Below are 23418 nucleotides of genomic sequence, written 5' to 3'. Positions count from 1 at the left end.
AGACTTCATCACCAGCCGTACCTCCAGACCCACCCTTGCCTCAAACAATGCACAAGGGCCGGAGGAACCCATGGGTGCCATCCTCAGTCACCATGTTCCACTCACGACACCGGATGTTTCTTTCGTCAGGATGGTCCTCAGAGTTCCTCTGGGCACTGTCCCTGCTAAAGGAGAAATGAACTCACTCTGCCTGTGCACAGCACAGCCCAACAGAGGGATTCCTTCTGCCACCTTGGGGAGAATGTTCCATTGTGGCATCACGGTTACCATGGTGCTGCCAAGCAAACGTCTGGACATGAGACTCCGGAGGGGCCGGGATGAAAAGCCTGACTGTTTCCTAAACTTAGCCGGGCTGTTCTGGAAGCCTGGCTGCCCGCAGGTCTGACCCAGAAGACATCCCTTTCGCTGGAACACAAAGTCCCGTCCAGCTGAGGCCCTGGTCTATCTACCCCCTCAGCACCTGCCGTGTGTCTGCACACGTCTGTCGGACTGGACACAGGAACCCATGGGGAGGCGGGGCTTGGTTTTCCCACCCCTGTGAGCGTCCTCAGACTCCCGGGGTGGCTTCTCTGCAGGCTCAGCCCCATTGTCTTCCGTGGCTTCAAACGCAGCTGCCCACCGAGTCCTGTCCAGTTGAGCCCTGTCCAATCACAGGGCCAGATGGGAGCTGTGCCCCAGCCTCTGTGAGCAGCTCTTGTCCAGCACCGATGCCACGACTGAGGAAAGTGTCGACAACGCTGTGGTAAGATGCAGCCCCACGGAACCTGGGGGCTCGCAGGTTGGGGGCTGGCATGGGCCCCTGAGAAGCATTTACTGGAGCTGTAGATGGGCGGCGGTGGAAGGAGGGCCACTGTCCCTTCCTCTGGACTTCCCCCTGCACCTGAGTGTCTCATCATTCTCTGTCACCTTTAACACCAAGCAGGGCCAGGCTTAAAGAACAGACTGGGAAAATCGCTGTCTGTGGGAGAAGCGGGAATGGATCCTTTGGTATGTTCTGCATAGTGGGTCCCTACAAGCTTTCATATTTTCTTGTTCATAATTCACAATCACCCTGCCCAGAGGAAGGAATGACCGACCGAAGCTTCCCAGGTGGAAACACAGTGGCTCAGAGTGGGACCGTCACTTCCCCGAAGCCGCATACCTGGAAAGTGGCAGGGGCAGGGCTTCTGACACCAGGGTGGTGACCCGTCTCCACGGCTGCATTTCTCAGACTGGCCCCTGTGCTGCTGCCGTTACAGGGAGTGGAAGCAGAGCCAGGGATGGAGCCCGAGTCCCTGGGCCGCCCAGCAGGAGTCGGGAGCTGAGTAAGGTCAGTGCACCGACCCTAACTGCCTCCAAACTGCCCCCGGAGTCGTCTTTAAGTACCTGCGAGAAACACAGTTTCCTTGTGCCCTCGAGAAAGGCTCCGAGTCCTGCCAAGGACCTGGTGAACAGCAGGCCTCTGATTTCCCCCTCTCTGGGCCGCTTCGTGCTGACCATCGACTTTAGGTGAAGTTTTAAAAGAGTCATTACAATGTTAACAATTATTATTTAACTCTTCCCAGTTGGTAATAATAGTAATAACGGTTTTATATCTTTGAGAAGAAATTCATCTGCAATCTGACACCAAGGGCTCCATGTCCAGGACTGTGAGACATGAAACAGGTATGTTACCTGTTTCATATGTTACCTTTCTCTGCTGGTCACCCTCCATTTTTACTCTCTACCTTCGTGAAGTTGGAGAATCCCGCTCTCAATGTAAGGATTTCTGGAATTGCTGTCGGTTATAGCAGCTGTCAGACAGTTCTCAATGTTCACATTGGACATGGACCCCAAAATCACAGAGCGATTTTTTTTCCCACTGATGACAGCTCTCGGGTGCTCCCGGGCCCACCCATCACACTCAAAACGGGGGAAGCTGAAAACTTCTTCTGGAAAGCTGAAAGTTTTATCCTGGGAAAGAGTGATGGGTGGATTTCTAGGCCGCTTGATTGCTTCTCTTGGAAAATATTTCTTCCCATTCTGCTGTAGACTTGGAGAGTGGCTTTAAAATATGCCAATAAGAGGCCTGGCTGGCATAGCTCATTGGATTGAGCACAGGCTTGTGAACCAAAGGATAGCGGTTTGATTCCCAGTCAGGGCACATGCCTGGGTTGCAGGCCAGTTCTCAGCAGGGGAGGCAACCATACATTGGTGTTTCTCTCCCTCTCTCCTTCTCTTCCCCTCTAAAGATAAATAAATAAAAATCTTTAATTAAAAAAAGAGAAATATTTCAGCCTGAACAAAGGTAAAAAACATAAAATATGCCAATAAGAGCTTTCCTATGTTTCAAAATCTCGTGAAGTTAACAGAACAAGGAATAGTCAAGGACTCCTTCATTTATGTACCACACACCGCCTGAGCAGGGCTTCCTCCTCACCACTGGTTTGTCAAATAGTTAAGCAACACACCTGCTACCCAAATATGGTGCAGGCATTGCTCGCCTGCACTGATAGAACACCCCACAGTCTGGGGCACAGGCCACTGCACCTGCCCAAGGCAACCCTTCCCCTCCCAGCTGTAGACAGCTCAGGCCTCCGCATGTTTTTCCTGGACTCTCCTCCCGAAGCTGGTGAGAGCAAAGGTGACTCCAAGGTGTGTCCTCTGCCCTGCTTTGCGGTGAGAAGTCTTTCGAGACTCCCTCATCTGCGGTGATGCTCAGGGCTGAGGGGTGGGGCTTTACAACAGACCCCACACACCAGAATTCTCGGTAGAGAAAAATGGAACTTCTAGGAAGCCACTGTTGGACTCACTTTTGGGTTTTTGTTGTTGCTGTCGTTGCTATTGTTTGGTTTGGTTGACAGATTTTCGGCTGCTTACTCAAACTCTTGATCCTCTCAGATTCACCCGCCCCAGCATAAGGGAATCACAGTGGAGAACCTGGCCACTCCTTTTCTGATACACTTCTATTTTCCGTTGCTATTTTTATCCTTCACGGAACCTCTCTTAGCCATCCCCTCATTTTTGTGAATTAGAGTAATACCACCACCCAGGCCTGAGAACCCCTCAGGGGCGGACCTGTGAAGCAAGCCAGGCCCATCAGGGCCTCCCATTCCTGGAAGTCGAGGCTTGAGCCAAAGGGTAGAAAGAACAAAACTGCGGGAGCCACCGAGCCAGGCCAACAGGAGGCTCCCCGGCTCTGTGGCCACATTGAGGGTCCTTCGAAGTTGGCTCCTCTGTGAACTAGAGCAGATCTGACCAGCAGACTTCTTTCCTGCCTAGGGGTGAGGCCGTTTCTGTTGCCTCTGACCGAGGAAAGTTGACTGGTCCACCGGTCTGGTGCTCGGAGTGTCTTTCCTGCCTTGGGATGTTTACGGCATACATGACAAATGAACGTTGCTTCATAATGTCTCTTCGACAATAGGAACAGCAGGGGCCACTGAAAAGCAGACATTATCCCACTTGAACCCATAACTGGACAGCATGCGTGATACAACAGCATCCCCCACACACGTTCAAAACCAAATCTTTCTGAAACTGTAATCCCTTTTATTGTCACGAACTCTTTACCACTCATCTCTTCTAGATGCTGGTTAGAGTTCTTACTATGGTTTATTTGTAACGGAATCTTCAGCAACGAACTTCTCAGACAGATATACTTTCCTCACCTATCAAACCGAAAGGAATATCCTTCGCTTCCACAAACCCGCCCTCACCTTTTTCGTGAAGCACCCCACCTTGTCCACTGACCGTCCATTCCCTAATTGTTGATGGAGGCTGGTCACAAAAACCATTTCGCATTCCTGTCACCACTGCCGTGAGGAAGCAACGAGGCAGATGTGATGATGAAATGCCACAATACCTATCAGCATTGTAGGTCGGATGAATGGGGAGCAATGGGGCCTGGGGGTGCCGGAGAGCAGGGCCCTTGTTTAAGGGGGGCAGCCATGGCCAGACCCCGTCAGGGACCTCCAGCTTCCACACAGTCCGTGGGGGAAAGGACATCTGGCTGTCTGCTAAGAAGGCCAGAAAAGCCCAAGGCTGGCAGGAACATGTGTGTGTACACACTTTGCAGATTTCTAAGGCAGGAGGACACTGGGAGGTTTGGACTTCATCTCAAACGCGGGACCTAGAGACCTCCCAGCCCCCGTCTGGGTCTCCAATGCAGCACTAATCACAGCAGCCAACAGGGGAAGCAACCCAAGTGTCCGTCCACAGATGAATGGATTAGAAAAAAGGGGTGTAGACATACAATGGAATATTATTCAGCCTTAAAAAAAAAAAGGAGTAAGTCTTGTCACCTGCTACAAGAAGGATGAGTCTTGAGGACATTATGTTTGGTAAATAAGTCAGTCACAAAGAGGTAATGACTATATAACTCCACTTCAGAAGAGTCAAGTTCAGAGAAGCAGAGAACAGAGTGGTGGCTGCCAGGGGTTGCTGGGGGTGGAGCTACGGTGCCGTGGGGACCGGTTCGGTCTCGCAAAGTGCAAACAGTGCCGCAGACCTGTTCCATGACAACGTGAAGGTGCTAACACTACTGAACGGCACGAAACCTTAGAAATGGTGAAGGTGGCCAATTTTTTTTTTAACCACAATAAAAAAGAAAGAAATTGACATCGCAGCTGCAGGCGAAGTCCCAGATGAGCCCTGGAGGGCAGTCCTTCCCCCTTCCCCCAGGTCATCACCATTAGGACCTCTGGCACTCTCTACGCTTTCACTTAAAATCGCACACATATCCACAAACCATATGCAGCATTCTGTGCATTTTTAGAACAGTCTCACACAACATACAACATTCTGCTCCTTGCTCTTTCATATTATTTTGATATCTAGTCCAGTCATTATCCTGGCTGTCAAATACTCCGGTCTGTGGGTATTGCCTCAATTTATTTCTTCATTGCCCTGCTCAGAGAAATTTGAAGTGTGTCCAATTTTAAAAATATTAACAGTCTAAGAAATGTTCTTATACAGGTCTCCACATACAAGCATAAATTATTTTCTTTGTGTTCCATAGTGCTAGCTGATTACATGCTAAAGAAACATCATTTCCTGAGTGTGCTGAGTGAATATTACAATTAGTTTTCCTGGGAGGAACTTTCCCTTGATGTAAATCATTTTATTATTATATTTCTCAATGTCAGTGACCAAAGCCCCAGAGGAAATGGGACAGGTGACCCAAACATGCCCATGTTGGGGCTCTAGGATCCCCTATAGCAAGAATCCGATCTGGCAGCAAACCCACACATCTTACCCCCGCCTTCTCCTGTTCAGTTCCACCTAGGATCCTCTCGCTGCCCCAGGAAGGTCTGGAGTTTTCATGGGTTCAAGGCACGTGGCATCCAGCCACAGGCTGGTGCTTTATGAAGGACAAAAACGGCTCTTTTCTCAGGATTCCCTTGCAAACTGCACTGGTGGCTTGAGGTCTGTTTCCTAATCAAGATGGCGGCACTCAAGGCCCCCTTTGCCCCAAGGGCAAGTTCTGCATGGACGGGACTCTTCACCAGTCCATGGAGGGAGCACAGTTCAATGCCCAGACCTCCAAAGGAGCCTGGCCTGCTATTGTTAAAGGAGGAAAGTGAGCTACAAAGCAGGCTGCAGCATGTGACCTCATTTCTGGTCTGGGCAGTTTTTTTTTAAAGCACATAATAAAAAAGATAAATGTAGAAGTGTCTGGCAGGTCACATCCACACCCTGAGGAGCAGATTAAGAACATGGGGAGGGGGACAGATTAGGAATGTGGCCAGGGGCAGATTGCTTTCTCTTGAATAAGCATGTGTTACTTTTACATAGGAAGGAACATTTACCAACAGCCCTCTGTGGAGCTCAAAGAGCAAAGTAATTAAAAAAAACTTTTCATTATAAATAATTATTAACATAAATGACTGTATTTCAAAACATACATCATATCGTTCACATTTATTGGCCAATAAGCACTTACTGAATAAGAGCGAGAATGTTGCACGTACCCATTGCCGTAATCAATTTTAGGAGATTTTCATTACCATGAAACCTGTGCTCGTTAGCAAGTCACTGCCTATTTCTCCCCAACACCCACTTTCAGCCACAGCAAGCCACTAATCTGCTTTCTGTCTCTATCTATTTGCCTATTCTCAATACTGTTGTGGGACAAACTTGGTTCTTCTTGCCAACGCAGTAACGAATTACAGATTGGCAGGTCCATTAGCGTGCAAGCAGCGATTATGGGTGAAATGTTCTCAGGGAAGAGAACAGGCCTCGCCCAGGTCGGGGAGAAAGGCAAGAGCCCCAAGTCCTTTGTTCTGAGGACTTATATAGTTGGTGGGTTGGGGGTGAAGAAGTTACACATTGATTGACAGGTACAGGTGGTGCCAGTTTGGGGGAGGGCATGAATAGCCAAGGGGGTTTATGGCCTTCTTCCTTTGGGCACTATGGGCCCTTTCCCGCCTTATAGGCCTTGGGATGGAAGTACAATTTCAAAGGCTTTCTTTCCCAGCTAGTGGAAACGATACCTAGAATTTTGAGGACTGCCCTCCTCCTGTGTCTGCATGGTGCGTTCTGTGGTGTTGGGACACCTGGCAACATTAGGGGGCCAGGCTCAAGACTGCGGAGTCCATGGGTGAGAGGTGCCTCTCTCCTCTTCCCTGCCTCGGTCTGCCGTCTGCCCTACCTAATGATACTTCATACAAACGGAGTCTGACTGTAGAGTGTGTGGGAGACAGGAAAGAAGTGTGGCTGCCGAGATGGACCTGGGGCTGAAGACAAGCCCTGGAACAGACGGCGCCACCGCGGTGTGCATCTGCTGCACTGAACCGCGCACTTCAACAAGGTTAAAATGGTCAAAGGGGTCCATTTTACGTTATGTGTCCTTTTTGCCATAATTTTAACAATCCAAACTAAGGGAAGCCAGTATTTGCGAAGTCCTGGGACAGGATCATATTTAATTTTCAAGAAGTAGTCATGAATATTTAAGATAATTATTTTTGTCACATTGTATTCAGAGAGATGACAACCAATACCAGCAAAATATCACCCCAAACAACAACGAATTGAAGTCATTTCATTAAAACAAGGGAGGTTAGGCATCTGCAACAGCAAGGTACAATAATTTGAACAGAACAAACACATGGAGTCGCACGTGTTTTAGCCGTACAGACAAAACAGGCCACTGTTGCATTTTAATAGACCCGGCTATGCCAGTGACCATGAAGGCGTGCGTGTCAGGTCATGGGGCTCGCTTCCCTGGGCTTTATTTTGCAGACTAGGAAGGAAAGAGAATCCTCAGCTTCTCCAAGCCCCTGACGGTCTCTCACGTCGGCAGCACAAGTCTGTTGTGCTGTTGCGTCAGCGGTGCTGCCCGGTCTCTCCCTCACCCCCGGGGGACAACCTGGTTCCCACTGTGGACTGGACACAGGAAGTCATCTCCCCCCCCTCCCCCCCGCCAAGGCTGTTTGTCTGTTCTGGGAGGTGGCTACACACAAAGAAATGGCATCAAGTTCTAGAGCAAATTCAAGGCGTCTGCGCCATTGTGCTAAACTTCCTTGTTTCAATGGGAGGGGACGACACAGTTTCTGGATGGTTTGGGACTTAAGAGAATAACAGTGTTTAGGAATATTGCAGCCAAGCATTCATACAGTGGTCTGTGATACCGGCTGCACATTATAATCATCTGGGCGATTAAAACCCCTCCAGGCCCCGGCCCCACCCCAGACAAATGGACCCAGGTGCTGGGTGTGGGGTGTGGGCATCAGTAGTGCTTTCAAGCTTGCCGGTGATTCCAGTGGGCAGAGGAAACTGGTGTAATGAACTGCATGGGAAACTGGGAAGCAGACTTTTTGCCTCAGTACGAGGAGTCCCTGTGGTTCCAGAAAGCTTGAGCAATAAAAGGCAAAACTTTTAAAAATATTCTTGTCTCCTCCTGTCAGGGAGCAAAGCCAGTGTGATCCATTTAATCCACACACACATAGAAACACAACACAAGTGTATGTTTACTGCTGGGCCAAACTCTCTGCCCAGTGTGTTAACACATACTATCTCACATAATCCTCACAGCAACCCTGTGACATTGAATTTATGATCCACGTTTTGAAGATGAGGGGCCTCAGGGCCCAGAGAGGTCAAATAACTTGCCCAAGGTCACACAGCCAGTAAGTAGTGGGACTGGGACGCACACCCAGATCCGTTCAACTCCAATGGGTGTGTTTGAAATGAGAAATATTCTCTTGAAAAATACATGTCAGGAAAGGAAGGGCCTGCTGAGCGGGACAGATGCTACACCCACACAGACTCTGCAGAGGATTTAAAGAGGATATCCCGGGGCGTGGTTTAAAAATACAATGCGAGACAAGTGGAATGAAAGACCTTGTGGCCTTTGCAGAGAGGGACCCGGTAAACACGCCTGGTGCACGCCGCCACCCAGCCTGCTCCCGGGCACAAGCCGTGCTGGTAAAAACTGGTCATGGATGACAAATCGGTTCCTCATAAGGAGGGGTTCTATTATTCCTATGATCCTGCAAAGGCACGTGTTCTGTGGAAGAAGTTATGGGTTAGAGCGATAGTTAAAACTTAATAACTCACGAATCCATCAAATGACGTCTTTTTAGAGCTTCTATTTCACTTGGTGGGTTTATAGAACATTATCCATTTTGGACCACACAGGTTGTTCCAGAGGCTTAGAGGATTTCAGGAGAGTTGCCACAGACATGGGAACATTTTCCCCTCCAGTGGGTACATATTGGGCTTTCATTCATTGCCTGAAGTGACCACATATACATCTTCACTTGTCCACTGTCCACGGAAGTCCAGTCAGTGAAAACAAAGATTTGCTTCCCCAGCCGACCCGCCAATCAAATGCCACCCTGGCGTTTGTGTGCGATGATCATTTCTGCAGGTAGGTGGCGATCTTGCTTGCGACATCCCACAATCCTGATCTCTTTAAAGGGCCGTCAGCAGGGACACACAAAAAATTAACATCAAAAAGGTTTCTATGACTTTGCAGGCTAGAAGGGATTGGCCAGAATTTTAAAGTCATGAAAAGCAGGGACCTACAACCAAGACTGCTCTACCCAGCAAAGCTATCATTTAGAATCGAAGGGCAGATAAGGAGCTTCTCAGACAAGAAAAGTTAAAGGAGTTCATCACCACCAAACCATTATTATATGAAATGTTAAAGGAACTTATTTAAGAAAAGAAGAACAATGAACAACAAAGTGGCAATAAATACATATCTGTCAACAACTAAATCTAAAAAACAGACTAAGCAAACAAGAACAGAGACAGAATCATGGATATAGAGTATTTTAATGGTTGCCAGATGAGGGGATGTGGGGGGAATTGGGTGAAGAGGCGAGGGGGTTAAGAAGTACAAATAGGCAGTTACAGAATAGCCCTGGGGTTGTAAAGTACAGTATAGGAAATGGAGTAGCCAAAGTACTTACATGCAGACCCATGGACATGAGCAAAGGTGTGGGAATTGCCTGAGGGAGTGGGGGGTGCTGGGTGGAGGGGGACAATGAGGGGAAAACTGGGACAACTGTAATAGCATGATCAATAAAATACAATTTTTGAAAAAAAGCTTCTATGCTGAGGACTCCTTGGAAGGGAATTTGCGAGCTGCAAGAGTGAAACGCTCAAAAGCAAACGTGACTTTCCTGGTTTCTGATCACTGTGTTCAGAAATAACTGTTCTTTTAGAAAGAAAACTGCTTGCTTCTGTCAACTTACTGAAGCTGTTAAAATTACAGTTTTGGTGTTTCCTCTATTCTTCCCAGGTGTCAGGTGGCTTTGGCATTTGCCTCATTTCCAAGGAGGCTCGGCACCCGGGGGCCTTCTTCCCCACGGACTCTCCAAGCAGAGGCTGAAAGGGCCGACCGCCCGCAGCACAGTGGCCGTCTGCAGGGTCCTAACCCCGTCTCTCCCCGCCTCTCCCTCTGCCTTCCCCTCTCTCTAAAAGTAAGTAAAATCTTTTTAAAAAGTTAGAAAAATCGTTGAGTCTTTACATTAAAATGTCCGGTAACCTTTTTGAAACACTAGTTGGCTACGTGGGAGTGGGCTGTAACACAATTTAAGCGAGTTGTACCTAGGAACTCATGTTGGTGGAGAGTCGTGAAAAAATAAGAGTGTTGACAACACTTTAGAGTTAGTACTTTCTAGGCTGAGGATGAAGATGATAATAAAATTTCCCTACCTTTTAAAAAAGATTTTATTTATTTATTTTTAGAGAGAAGGGAAGGGAGAGAGGGAGAGAAACATCGATGTATGGTTGCCTCACACGCATCCCTCACAGGGAACCTGGCCCACAACCCAGGCACGTGCCTTGATTGGGAATCGAACCAGTGAACCTTTGCTTCGCAGTCCAGTGCTCAATCCACTGAGCCATGCCAGCCAGGCTAAAATTTCCCTATCTTTTTGATGTACCTACCCAAATCAAAGAAAAACAAATGTAATCTATTTTTCTTCTATAGGTGGCAATGCTTCTACTATTAGCGTCATCTTTGTTAAAGGGAGATGGTTAGGAATAATGTATTTCAAAAAAAAAGTTAAACCTTTTTACTTTGGACAATGTGAGGCATAAACGAAGGTAGAGGGCAGCATTGCAAACCACGGTCCTCGGCCCAGGTCTTCAGTAACCACGGCAACAGTAACCACGCCCAGTCTTGTTTCATTAGCCCAGTGGCACCTTCCCCTCCATCTGGACAATTTTGAAGCAAATCCCAGACCGTAAAAAAACTACAATAGAAAAATAAAGTTATGATCCCACCCCTAAAACACCTCCAAGGAATTCTGGGAGAGCCCATGGAATCTTAAAAAATAAATAAATGGACAACTAAGAAACAAATAAAAAGCAACCTTCTGCCTTTGAAGATGAAAGACATTGAATGCCATATCCTATAACATGTGATGTGCTCAAACTCTGTCTATCAGATAATATGAATGTTTATGTTTTATAGGTAGGGGGTAGTCAGGTGAAACAAAAGGCAATACTTCATGTCCGAACAAGAGAAGCTTTTAATTTTTCTTAAGGCAATAGTGAACCTACAGAAATGACCCAACACTAACCGAGAGACTACATGGCATGCCCATCCCTGCGTAGGGCTAAAAAAGTGAGAAGACCAGCTTAGAAGTTTTCAGAGTCATTAGATATTTTAAGGCCATCCGAGCAAGCCAGGGGGATGGAAAACTACCGACTTGTTAGAACAAAGCAGCGGCAGCTGCCGGCTCTAAATTTAGGAGCAGAGACAAGAAATGTTCAGAGCACCACCAAAGACATCACAAAGGCTCGACCCACCCAGCACCTTTCAGAGGGATTTTAACCCCTGTGAGGCTCCAAAGCACACAGCCACTGCCAAGGTGACTGCCAAGGGGGCTGCCCGGTGGCTGCCCTCTTCCCCAAACCCCACGCTCACCGAGTTCAGGGCCCTCTTTCTTTCTCTACAGAGGGCTGCCCTTGAACAACTGCTCAGAGGAAAAGCAGGGACAGAGAGCGCGCGCCTCTTTAAAGATGTCTGTGTTCTCTATGATTGTCTGGGACTTTTATGATTTCACAGGTAATCTGAAAGGGCAGCTCACAGTATTTACGTCTTCACATACCCCTTGAGCTCTTCCAGCCCAGACTCGGGAAATAAAATGATTCCCTAAAGCACTCTACTTGCACCATGAGGGCCACACACACTTCTAGACATCTCGGTGGGAGATTCCTTCACCCACCTAAAGGAGAAACTTAGCCAGTGCTAGTAAACTTTTTTTCAATTCAGTCCCATGTACACAAGCCAAGTGCCCATCAGCAGATGAGTAGCCATGCAAGCTGTGGTACCCTGACACAATGGAGCATTAGCCATAAAAAGAACGAAATCTTATCACTTTCGAAGGCTTGGAGGGACCTGGAGGTCATGATGCTCAGTGAAATGTCAGTCACAAGATGACAAATACCATAGGATTCCACTTCTATGTGGAATTTAAAGAACAATAAAATGAACAAACAAGACAGAAACTGACTCAGAGACACAGAGCGATGGTTGTCAGAGGGGAAGGGGCTGGAGGACTGGGTGAAAAAGGGTAATGGGTTAAGAAGCTCAGACTGGCAGTTACAAAATAGTCCAAGGGATGTGAAGTACAGCAAAGGGGGTGTTCAATATTGTAATAACTACATATGGTGCCAGGTGGGTACTGGAAACATCAGGGGAACACTGTGTAAAGTATGTGAGTGTCTAACCGCTATGCTGACACCTCTAACCAATACAAAATAATATTGAATGAGCCCTGGCTGGGGTGGCTCAGTGGACTGGGTGCTGGACTGTGAAGCAAAGGGCCGCCAGTTCAATTCCGTCAGGGCACAGGCCTGGGTTACAGGCCAGATTCCCCAGTAGGGGGCGTACGAGAGGCAACCACACAGTGATATTTCCTCCCCTCCCTCCACCTATCACTATAAAATAAATAAATGAAATCTTTAAAAAAAATATTGAATGAAACTGTAATTGAACACTTTTAAAAAAATTTAAAAGGCGTGGGGGAAAAAATCCCACATATGTAAACCGAGCAACTCAGGATACACAAAAAGCAATTTCAGGAGCCCAGGTTTCTAGTCAGGGCACTGCCCCGGAGTGACCAAGGACGTCACACAAGCCACGTGGGGCTTTAGTTTCATCCTCCAGCAGGAGGGAGCAGCCCCAGCCAAGTCTCGGAAATATTGGCAGGGATGGCCAAACTACCGTAAACATACTTTGAATACTTTAGATGCTAACAGCTAGCTGGCCCAAGAGTTCTAGTAAAGGATGAGCACCATTTCTTTTCTTTTTCTGCTGCACTTGAACCTGGAAGGATGGGGCTGTGGCCACCTTGCTTGCACAGGAAGCCTGAGAATGAAGCCAACACCCAGAGCAGAGCAGAGTCAACAGATAGAGGGATGGAGGTCTGAGCGCACCACTGAAGCCAGATCACCCCGGGGCTGCTCAGTTCTGCCCACACATTCTTGGGTTGTTTTTTTTTTTAAGATTTTATTTATCTTTAGAGGAGAGAGGGAGAGAAATATCAATATATGGTTGCCTCTTGCGCATCCACTGCTGGGAACTGGCCTGCAACCCAGGCATGTGCCCTGACTGGGAATCAAACCTCGATCCTTTGATTCGCAGGCTCGCGCTCAATCCACTGAGCCACACCAGCCAGGGCAACACATTCTTGTTTTGTTTAAGCCACTGGAGGTGGGGTTTTCTGACACCTCTCACAATAGCCAGAATCCTAACTGACAAGACACGCACTCAGTAACGCGGTACAAGGTACCTAACAGGGACAAGTTCACTCTATCACAAAGTACAGGGTGGGGCAAAAGGAGGTTTACAGTCGTGAGTACACAAAACACAAAGTTTATTCTTGTATTATGATTTATTCATTGCATTATTTTACATATGAAGTTGGCAAATGTCCCTAGGGGGGCAAACTATCCCTGGTGGAGGATTGCTGGTGTCCAGGGTCAGCCATGGAAGCACAACGGTCACTGAGTTGAAGCCGAACTGGTTACCTACCCACACAGTGTGGGGTGCCAACCGGTATGGTCAGTGTGAGCTTAACAAAGAAGCTGCCGACCATGGCTCGTGTGGGAAATTCCAGAAATAGAATAAAATAAAATAAGGGCTGATAATACTACGGTGGTTAAATTCAGGCTACAATATATGCAAAGTGTTTATAAACCACAAGCAATTTCAGTTCAGTGCAGTTGTTTTTTCTTTAACTCACTATTTTAGTGTGAATGGCTACAAAGCCACAGGGTCCATCGATTTCACTTCCGTGAGGGAGCCAGAGCCGTCCAACTCACGGAGACAGAAAGCAGGAAGGGTGGTTGCTAGGGGCTGGGGAAACAAGAAATGAGATTGGTGTTTAATGGGTGTGGAGCGTCTGTTCTACTGTACGAGATGAAAAGAGTTCTGGACATCAGTTACACAACAATGTGAATGCGTTATTTTTAACACCGCTGAACTTTATACATTTAAAATGGTAAAGATGTTGCATTTTATGTCATGTGTCGCTTACCATGAAAACAATGATCAAGTTCACTTCACCTGTAGTGGAGAGTGAACACTGCCCTGGTTGACGAACCCAGAGAAGAGCTCTGATTGGCCTGGCTTTGGATAAGCCCTTGTGTGGACCAATCAAGGGGGGACAGACTGGGGGCACCAGGAGTTTCCCAGGCTGCCAGAAAGCAGGATGATCTGATACCCATCTAGCTAGGGATGTGGAATCTGCTATGGTCAACTTTCCTGCAAGCCACGTAGCTGGAGTGGTCAGAGAAGCAATTAAAATGTATACACGAGATACGTATGCTTTTTTGGTATATCGGTCTCACCTCGGTAGAGTGAGGGGTGTGTATGGGCTGCCTCTAGCGGTCAGATTTGTAGACACGGACAGCAGAATGGTGATTGCTGGCATCAGCGGTGTTAGGTACTGTGGTTCTCCCTTTTGCAAATTTGGAACTGGCTCAGCACCTCCCATCTTGCAGAGAGGTTGGCCCAGGATTTAAACTCAAGGCAGGACTTCCGCCAAGATGGAGGTTTAGGTGGATGTGCTGTGCCTCCTCATACAACCAAGTTTAGGGACAACTAAATATTAGCATCAGAAAACACAACCAGAACACGGAAAACTGACCTTTTCGGAAGTCCGCTAACAACAAATTCTTCAGCCCGACTGGTAACGGGCGAAACCGGCGTCTGGTGAGGAGTTGCAAAGGAGGGCTCGGTCGGACCCGGGCGCGGAATCCAGACGCGCGAATCCAGACGCACGGGTTCCAAACCCAGGATTGGACCTAGTGAGCGACCGAGCAACCCACCGGGTGAGCGACTGCAGAGGAGACAGTGGGGAGGCGGTGCAGCGAGTTGACTGCGGTTGCCTAATTGCGCGCGAGCGAGGGAGTGGGCGGTTGGACCGGCCGCGGCGGCGGTAGAGGGCGCCGCCATTTCCCCGCTCTGACCACGCCCCCACATACAGCGTCACAACCCAGCGACCTGGGAGTCCAAGGCGCAGTTTCTCACATTTAAAGGGCCAGAACAGACCCAAAATGTCGCAGGAAGACCTCAAAGCCCCAGAGATAAATCTAAGCGACGAAGAAATAGCAAAACTCTCAGACGCACAGTTTAAAACACTGGTCATCAGCTTCCTCACAGATTTGGTTGATTATAGCCACAAATTAGAGAAACATATGAAGGCTAAATTAAGGGAAATGAATGGAATTCCACAAGAAACCCATAGAGATGAAAAGGAAACTGGGACTCAAATCAATGGAGTGGACCAGAAGAAACCAAATAATGGCCAAACAGAAAAGAGTCAAGGAGCAAGAATTCGACAAAATGAGGAGAGTCTTAGGAACCTCCAGGACATCTTTAAACGCTCCAATATCCGAATTATAGGGGTACCAGAAGGGGGAAAGACACAACCACCAGTGGAAAAACTATTTGAACAAATAATAAAAGAAAATTTCCCCAATCTGGCAAAGGAAATAGACTTCCAAGAAATCCAAGAAGCCCAGAGAGTACCAAAAAGTTGGACTCAAGAAGAAACACACCAAGGCATATCATAATTACATTAGCCAAAATTAAAATGAAGGAGAGAATCCTAGAAGCAGCAAGAGCTAAGGTGACAATCACCTACAAAGGAGTCCCCATCAGACTGTCAGCAGATTTCTCAAAAGAGACCTTACAGGCAAGAAGGGGCTGGAAAGAAATATTCCAAGTCATGAAATCTAAAGACCTACAACCAAGATTGCTCTATCCAGCAAAACTTTCATTTAGAATGGAAGGACAGATAAGGTGCTTCTCAGATAAGACCAAATTCAAGGAGTTCATCATCACCAAGCCCTTATTATATGAAATGTTAAAGGGACTTATCTAAGAAAAAGAAGTTAAAGAAACATGAACAGTGAAAGAACAACAAGCTCACAGTTATTAACAACCACACCTAAAACGAAAGCAAACTAAAAGAACAGCTAGATCAGGAGTGGAAATATAGAAATGAAGATCTCAAGGAGGGTTAGCAACAGGGGAGTGGGAGGAGGAGATGGGGGGAGAAGGTACAGAAAATAAGTAGCATAGACAGTAGATAGAAAATAGATGGGGGGGCAAGAATAGCATGGGAAATATAGAACCTAAAGGACTTGAGACACATGGACATAAACTAAAGGGGGGTAATGGTGGGGTTGGGGGGGCAGGGTGGAGGGGACTGAAGGGGGGAATAGAACAACTGTAACAGCATAATCAATTTTAAAAAATAAATAAATTAAAAAAAATAAATAAACTCAAGGCAGGTGGCTTCCATTGCCTGTGCTCTTAACCACTGTACCACACTGCCATCGATTTAAAAACAATTGTTTTATTCTCACTTAAGGACATGCTTATTGATTTTAGAAAGAGAGGAGAAGGGAGGAAGGGAGAGAGGGAGAAACATCAATGTGAGCAAGAAGCATCAATCTGCTGCCTCTCACACGCCCCCAACCAGGGACCAAACCGGCAACCCAGGCGTGTGTCCTGACCAGGAATAGAACTGGTGACCTTTTGTTGTGTGGGATGACACTCCCACCAACTAAGACACACAGGCCAAGGCATGGCATCTATTTCTCAAGAAAGATTAATTACTTGAGCCAGGAAAAAAGAATCAATGGAACGGAATCAATACATCTCTGAATCGTTTTTCCCCTAACAGAGGCTCAGATAGGAAGAAAGCTGCAGCTTTTCTGTATCCACGGAGTGGCTTTCATAATCTCAAGGCATTTTCTAATCAAAGGCAGTTCCCAGAGTTGTCGCAAAAATGAAATGTAACTTCCAGAGTTCCGGGCTGATGTGCCAGCTGCACCCTGCTGTGCAAGCTCTTAGGTCACGGGCTGACAATGCAGAGACAGGCTTTAATAATATATGGGACCACGCAGCTCTGTGTCAGCACTTCTGAGTCACAGCCGGTACCTGTAGCGGCCAAGTGGCATCCGCTGTACTGAGGATCTGACTCACTGATGTAAGCGCCATTAACTTGACAGAGTCTGATGTTATGAAAGTGAACAGGACTCCCCAAATTGTGATTGCTTTTACATCTCTGCATGTAACAATGATATGATTTTGGTGTTCCAGGAACGACAGCCCCTGTCACACAGCCTGAGGACTGAGGAGGCTAACAAGAGGTGGCTCTCAGAGGTCCCCTAGAGTATCCAATTTCCGGTGACAGAATCCACGCCCAAAGGGGACCCTGAAGAGAACTCGCTTATACACACTCACCCCACAGGGTTTGGTTTTGCCTACTGCTGGCCTCACTTGTGAATTCCAAAGTGCGTCAAAGATCTAACTCCTACGTAGCCAAGTGCACTTTTCACAAACAAGAAGCTTTATTAAAAAATCATTCATTTTCAGCGAACCCAAGAGCCGTATCTTCCCTAGTGTCTTTGTGGCATTATTTCTAAATGTGGCAGCAGCAATGGTACTGCTTTTCTGTGTCTTTCTCACACTGCACCGCTGGCGGGGACACTAAAGGCTCAGTTGCTGGCATTAAACACGTTTCTCCTGGTATTACTGTCAGGAGAACCAGCGCAGCTCATGTTTTCTGCAACCTGGCTCGTGGTGTGAGAACGGGAGGTGTGGGGAGGGTCGTGTTCTGGTGCGTGGGTGTCCCACCTGCTGAGCACTCACAGATTTGAGCACCGTTCGGGTCTGAAATAGTTTAGATCTTTGGTGGCCTTAGAGATGGAGGAAGGGAAAGAGAATTTTTTTTAAAAAGTACTTGATCTGCTCATCATGGAATAAAATCATACACTTTGCACTTTAAATGTCACATTTGAAATCTCAGCTGTGTGATAATAATGCCTCTTGTCTAGTGGTACTGTGGGATGCAGGCTATGTTAAAAGTGCATTTGTACAGCCCTGGCTGGTGTGGCTCAGTGGATGGAGTGCCGGCCTGCAGACCAAGGGGTGGCCAGTTTGATTCCCAGTCAGGGCACATGCCTGGGTTGTGGGCCAGGTCCCCAGTAGGGGGCACTCAAGAGACAACCACACATTGATGTTTCTCTCCCTCTCTTTCTCCTTCCCTTCCCCCCTCTCTAAAAATGAATAAATAAAGTCTTTTTTAAAAGTGCATTTGTATAAACTATTCAGTTAATGTGTCCATCTTTTGTTATATAAAAATGTGTATCTCTTAAAATAGGTTTAACCAACAAACATTAGGTGAACAAGACCAACTGTAAATAAGATAAAAGAACTCAGTAATGGTGAAGTGACACTGATCATCCGGAACTGAGTAAACAGGCAACTGCGTCTCTTTCGAAAAAGCCACTGCAGTAAGTAGCTTTGCGGTAAGTAGCTTCGCCGCAAGGATGGGAAGGAGCGGAGGGGCGTTCCCAGTTCCTGCTGGAAGCGTGCGCCTTTGCTACCTCAGCACAGCCTCCGACTCAACATGTTAATACATAAGAACACCTACGAGGCTGGGCCTGATGACTGACTTTAAATTTTAAATTATGTGTAATGATATTCCAGAAGATAAAAGCTTCCCCTGGGACTGCACCGTGGTGGCTGGAACCGAAGTCACAGGGCTCTATACCCCCAGCAGCACGATGTGGGCGAATGGCGGGTGTGGTTGTCAGTTCGTGGGGCGCAGGGACACCCTTCCCACCAGAACTATTAAATAAAGGACACAGGTGGCCTCATAGAGCTGTTTGCAGCTGGATTCACCCTCCTTTTCCCACTAAAAGTCCCTATTTCCCCCGTTAAAAGGGGCACAGGATCCTTGTAGTATAGAAAGGGATGGTTGTGAGGACTCACCTTTGCTTTTACTACAAAATAAATATTTAAACTTCACATTTGCTTTGTTTTTAAGTTTCTCGATGTTTCTGTAAAATATAAAAGTCATGCACCCACAGACTAGAAATGTCAAATCATGCAAAAGGTCACACAGTGACCTTTGCCCCGACCCTCGACCTCCTCGTCCTCCTCGGAGGAAACAAGTTACTGCTTTTATTAATATCTTTCTAGAAATACTCTATGCGACAACAAGCATGTCCATAAATAGACAGCCCCCATTTTTCCAAAAATGGCAACATGCTACACACACTGTTCTGCATCTCGCTTTTGTCAATTACACCTTTTTAGAAAATTGGAGGTTTACACGCAAGGATAAAATATGACACAGAGAAGTGCGGGCCTACAAACTAAAGGGTCCCCGGTGTGATTCCCAGTCAGGACACATGCCTGGGTTGTGGGCCGGGTCCCCAGTAGGGGGCGTGTGAGAGGCCACTACACATGGATGTTTCTCTTCCCTCCTCTCCCTTACCCTCTTCTCTAAAAATAAATAAAATCTCATTAAATGGCCCGGAGAGACCCACGTACCTTTTACCCAGTCACCCTCAGCGGTGCCAGGCTTGACAATGAGGCCATCTTGGACCCTCCAGGCCGGTCTCTGCCACCTGAATGCTACCAAGTGACTGTCTCAATGTCGAGTGACACAAAAGATTCAGGTGCCTTAGCCCTGCCTGGTTTTGTGTTCCGCAAAATCGCGAGCAATAGTGAAACAGCTGTTTCACATCAGTAAACTTTGGAGTGTCTTAGAATTTCTTTACATAGACAAGCGGAGCAGAATCTGACTCTTCAAAAAGCCGAGTCGCGGGCCTCAAGGGGAAGGGCGGAGGGTCTGTTGAAAGGGTTTCAGCAGCCGAAGGCGCGCCCTCGATGGGCTCCTGTAAAATTAACCAGGTTACAGACGCTTCGGTGACAGTTGTGCAGCTGTGAACGCAGATTATTAGATCATATTTTTCGGACACTATTATTAATTCTGTTAAACTATAACAACCCCGCATCTTTGCTTGAAGGGGATCCTTGGATCCAGAGGGACCCCTGCTCACATCTGTGGTTTGTCCGGAAAAGTCCTCCGCACACTCAAAGGCCCCTTTCTGACGCCCGCTCCCCTGGGAAGCCTCTGCAGACCCCCTTCGGTCCAGGTCAGAACGCGCCACTCCTTCCGAGCTTCCGTAACCCCTCCCCCGGGCTCTGTCGCAGCTTTCACCACTCCGGGTTACTATTTCCTCCACTGGGCACCCAAAGGTCCAGCACGCGCGTGCGCCCCAGAGCATCTGATCGGCGTTGGTTGTCGTAATCACAGCCCTTCTTCCCCCATATTCTCCTCAAACCAACGCATTTACCTGTCACTCCACCTGCTTTGGACTGACACTCTGGCTCTCGGGTCATGGACTAAATTATAACGTGAATTGCCAGAAAAAGATGAACAGATAGGAAAGGGGAAAAGGGAATCGTATGCAGCGGGGAACACAGAAAATGAAACACAGGGTGAAACAAGTCCCCCTATTCTAGTGGCGTGACCGCGGCTCCTGTGTCTATTGATGGGGGCGACACACACACAAACACAAAATCTCTCTGTGGTTCCCAACTTCTGCTGGGTCTGCCGGAGGCTGTGGGTGGAGCCTCAGTCAGCACATCCCCCCCCCCACCTCCCCCGCAGGAGGTCTCGGCGTGCCCACCCATTTATTTTGATCTCATCGAAGGCGTTTTGGCTCAGTGCTCAAAAAATAGCTCCATCAAAAGAACATTTAAACTATGCAAAAATGCACTCCAGGGATTTAAATCCATTCACCTTACGTAAGACTTCAGACATAATTCTGTAGTTTCAAAATGCAAAACAAAACAAAAAACCTTCGATCATTGGAACCCATAGGAGATAAATTCTACCGGAATTTTGCAGGAAGAAGTTGAAGAACCATATCATTTATCACCCCGAAGTACATTTAGAAACTGGAATTGAGAACAGGGGTGTGCAGCCAAGCTGAGATCCATGAGGATAATGAATGGAGTTAGTGATTTAACACACGCCCACTGAGTGCTCCCTGCCTGCCCAGTGATGTGTGAGGGGCTGAGGATGCAGCAGCGAACAGACACGTGTGAATAACGCTGATGAGAAGGTCACTCACGGCGCCCTTCCCCGAGGCCAAGCCTGGAGCTAAGTGCCCCATGTGTATATTTGACCTCAGGGTGTGCAGATTATAATGTGGTACACCTGGAACTTATAAAACGTGATTAAGGTTACCTCAATAAAAAAATAAAGATAACCATTAATCTCTAAACAAAATTAATTACAATAATAAAGTGGCAGGAGTCGCCTTTATCCAGGCCCATCAGATTCCAGAAGTAACACAACAGCTGGGTAGAAATGGCTGCAGCCAATGCCTGAGAGGTGGGGGACTAAGCTATTTTACTTTATTTTTGAAAATTTTAAATGATTTTTATTTATTTATTTTTAGAGAGAGAGGAAGGCAAGGAGAAAGAGAGGGAGAAAAACATCAATGTGTGGCTGCCTCTCATGCGCCCCCTACTGGGGACTCTGGCCCATAACCCAGGCAACTCAATCCACTGAGCCACACCAGCCAGGGCTGGACTAAGCTATTTTAAATCTTTGCATAAGCACCTCACTTTTACAGTTGGTGTAAAGGTGAAATTCAGTACAGTTCTACCAAAACTGCAACAAATTTAAATCGGCAGAGCCCAGTCAGTGGCCCTTCCTTATCACCTCATTAAGGACCTGAGCTCACAGACCTAGCCGACGATGTGACTTAACCTGCTCCTTGGCAAACAATTTTTAGCACGTTATTCCAGTGTTTTCAATGTTTCAATGTGACTGTTACAATATCTGCACACCACTTGTACTATTGTTTACTTAAAACTTACTCATTGTTTTTACTTAATGTTTGAAAGGAAAAGAATGTCGCTACTCATAACCAAAGAAGCACTAATTCATTGGATGAGTGTTTAGGAAGCGCTTGACATGCACCAGGCAGCGGAATACAGCCGTGAAAAATGCGCCAGAAAGAATACCCACCCTCCACCTTCAGGAGCCCATGTTCTGGTAGCGGCAACAGATGCTAAACAAGCTAAATACGTAAAATATATAGTGTGTAGAGAGAGGTCCGTGTTGAGGGGAAAGGGGGAGGGATACCAGGTATCACTGGGGAGGGCCCCATTGAGAATGTGACTTTTGAGTAAAGACGTGAAAGGAACCAGCCAGGTGGAAATCCAAGTGAGTCTAGGTAGTGGGAACACAGAGTGCAAAGCCCTCGAAAACAAGTGAGCCTGGGGTGTTCAAGGAGCATCTTAGAGGTCATGGGCAGAAGCAAGACTAGGTAGGAGGCTACTGCAAAAGTCCAGGCGAGGGACCATGGTGGCCTGGACCATAGTGATGAGGAATGGTCAAAGGCTGGAAACATTCTGAAGGCAGAGCCAACATTTGCTGATGGATCAACCCATTATAGAGTATAAAGGGACAAAGAAAATCCTAAAACTTTTGGCTTAGCAAGCAACTGGAAAGATGGAGTCCAGTGCATTTGTTTCTTATTTTCTTCCCCTAAACCCCCAACAACTCCCACCCTAAGGTCCTCCCCCATGCACCCCCATTTGGATTTCTGTCACTTGCATCCTAGCTCCCTTACTCAATGGAAGAAATTTAGAAAGCACTAGTATTCAAAAGCACGGATTTAAAGCTGTGATTTGGCTTATCTAAAATCTGCGTGTGCTGCACAGTTCTGGGATTCTAGGACCTTGAAAGAATGACAGTAGAAAATCCACTCGTTTTTTCGGGGATCCGGTAGTCACCTTTCAGAAGACTGAACTTCAATGTATTGTAACTCTTGCGAACTGCCCTTCCTGGTTTCAGAAGTTGTAATCCCCCTGTGGCTAAGGCCAAGTTAAGGACCTTGGGACCATAAGCCACTCAGTAGACAAAGCTTATCTTCCTTGTAGGGGCACCACCTCTGCCCCCTTTCTCTTTACCCTGCTTGGTCCCAGGCTGATGACTGGTTAGCCAATGAAGGGTAAGAGTCCTTAAAAGAGGGACGACCTAAGACAGACGTGGTTGAGAAGGGGCCCTCAGGGAAGGACTTGGGAAGCTATAGAAAAAGGGGGTGATGGACCCTTGCCCCTCCGCTCTGTCTTAGCAAGAGTCCTCATTCTGTCTGCAGGAAATCTCCTAATCTCTTGGTTGCTTTACTTCCCCGGCCTGACTTAAACCCGAAACAATGCCTTAAGCCTGAAACAACGCTGGAGGTAGGTGTGGCCCTGTGCTTCCCTAGGGCGATCAGGCCAAAAGAAAGAATACATAAAATCCTATGAAACCTACTTTGTTAATACCCTCAATTGAAAATGATAAGGGGCCAAGCAGGAAGTGAGTTTGTTCCGAAAAGTTTTATGGCCCTTTAACTATCTGACCACGACTCAGAATAAGCCCTCAGAGTTCTTCGAATGTTATCTATTGTTTAATCATTTCTGCCTGACAGTGACTGATGAGCTTTACGTATACATCCTGTATTCCTGTGCAAATTGAACCCAATAAAAGCCTATGAAGGGAAGTGTCAATGTGCTCTCCCCTTGAGAGAGTGGCCGCACCAACCCTTTTCCTCCACGGGACTTGGTGGTCTCTGGGAATTTATCTCGTCTCATCCGTAATGCTGCGGACCCCAGGAGCCGGGATC

The 23418-nt window shown here is 47.3% G+C and overlaps 1 protein-coding gene across 18 annotated transcripts in view; it reads right to left on the bottom strand.

The window, feature by feature from the left end:
- Positions 1-23418, bottom strand: part of PRSS54 (serine protease 54) — a 59887-nt gene that overhangs the window by 10472 nt on the left and 25997 nt on the right. For 5 of the 18 annotated variants that reach the window (XM_053663220.1, XM_053663218.1, XM_053663221.1 and 2 more), the window contains 3 exons: positions 14571-14727; positions 13665-13777; positions 22-2204 (listed from right to left, as the gene is read on the bottom strand). The exons of 6 other annotated variants lie outside the window; for them this stretch is intronic. The gene's annotated coding sequence lies outside the window, so the exon portion shown is untranslated. Of the gene's footprint in view, positions 1-21; positions 2205-8514; positions 8816-13664; positions 13778-14570; positions 14763-23418 lie in introns of those variants that run through there. 7 more of the 18 variants (XM_053663222.1, XM_053663224.1, XM_053663236.1 and 4 more) reach the window with 5 other exon arrangements.

Source organism: Artibeus jamaicensis, unplaced genomic scaffold (genome assembly GCF_021234435.1).
Source record: "Artibeus jamaicensis isolate MK-2021 breed Jamaican fruit bat unplaced genomic scaffold, CSHL_Jam_final contig_3152, whole genome shotgun sequence".
NCBI lineage: Eukaryota > Metazoa > Chordata > Mammalia > Chiroptera > Phyllostomidae > Artibeus > Artibeus jamaicensis.
Note: the sequence above shows the minus strand (reverse complement) of the source record. Positions and strands in the feature narration are given on the sequence as shown.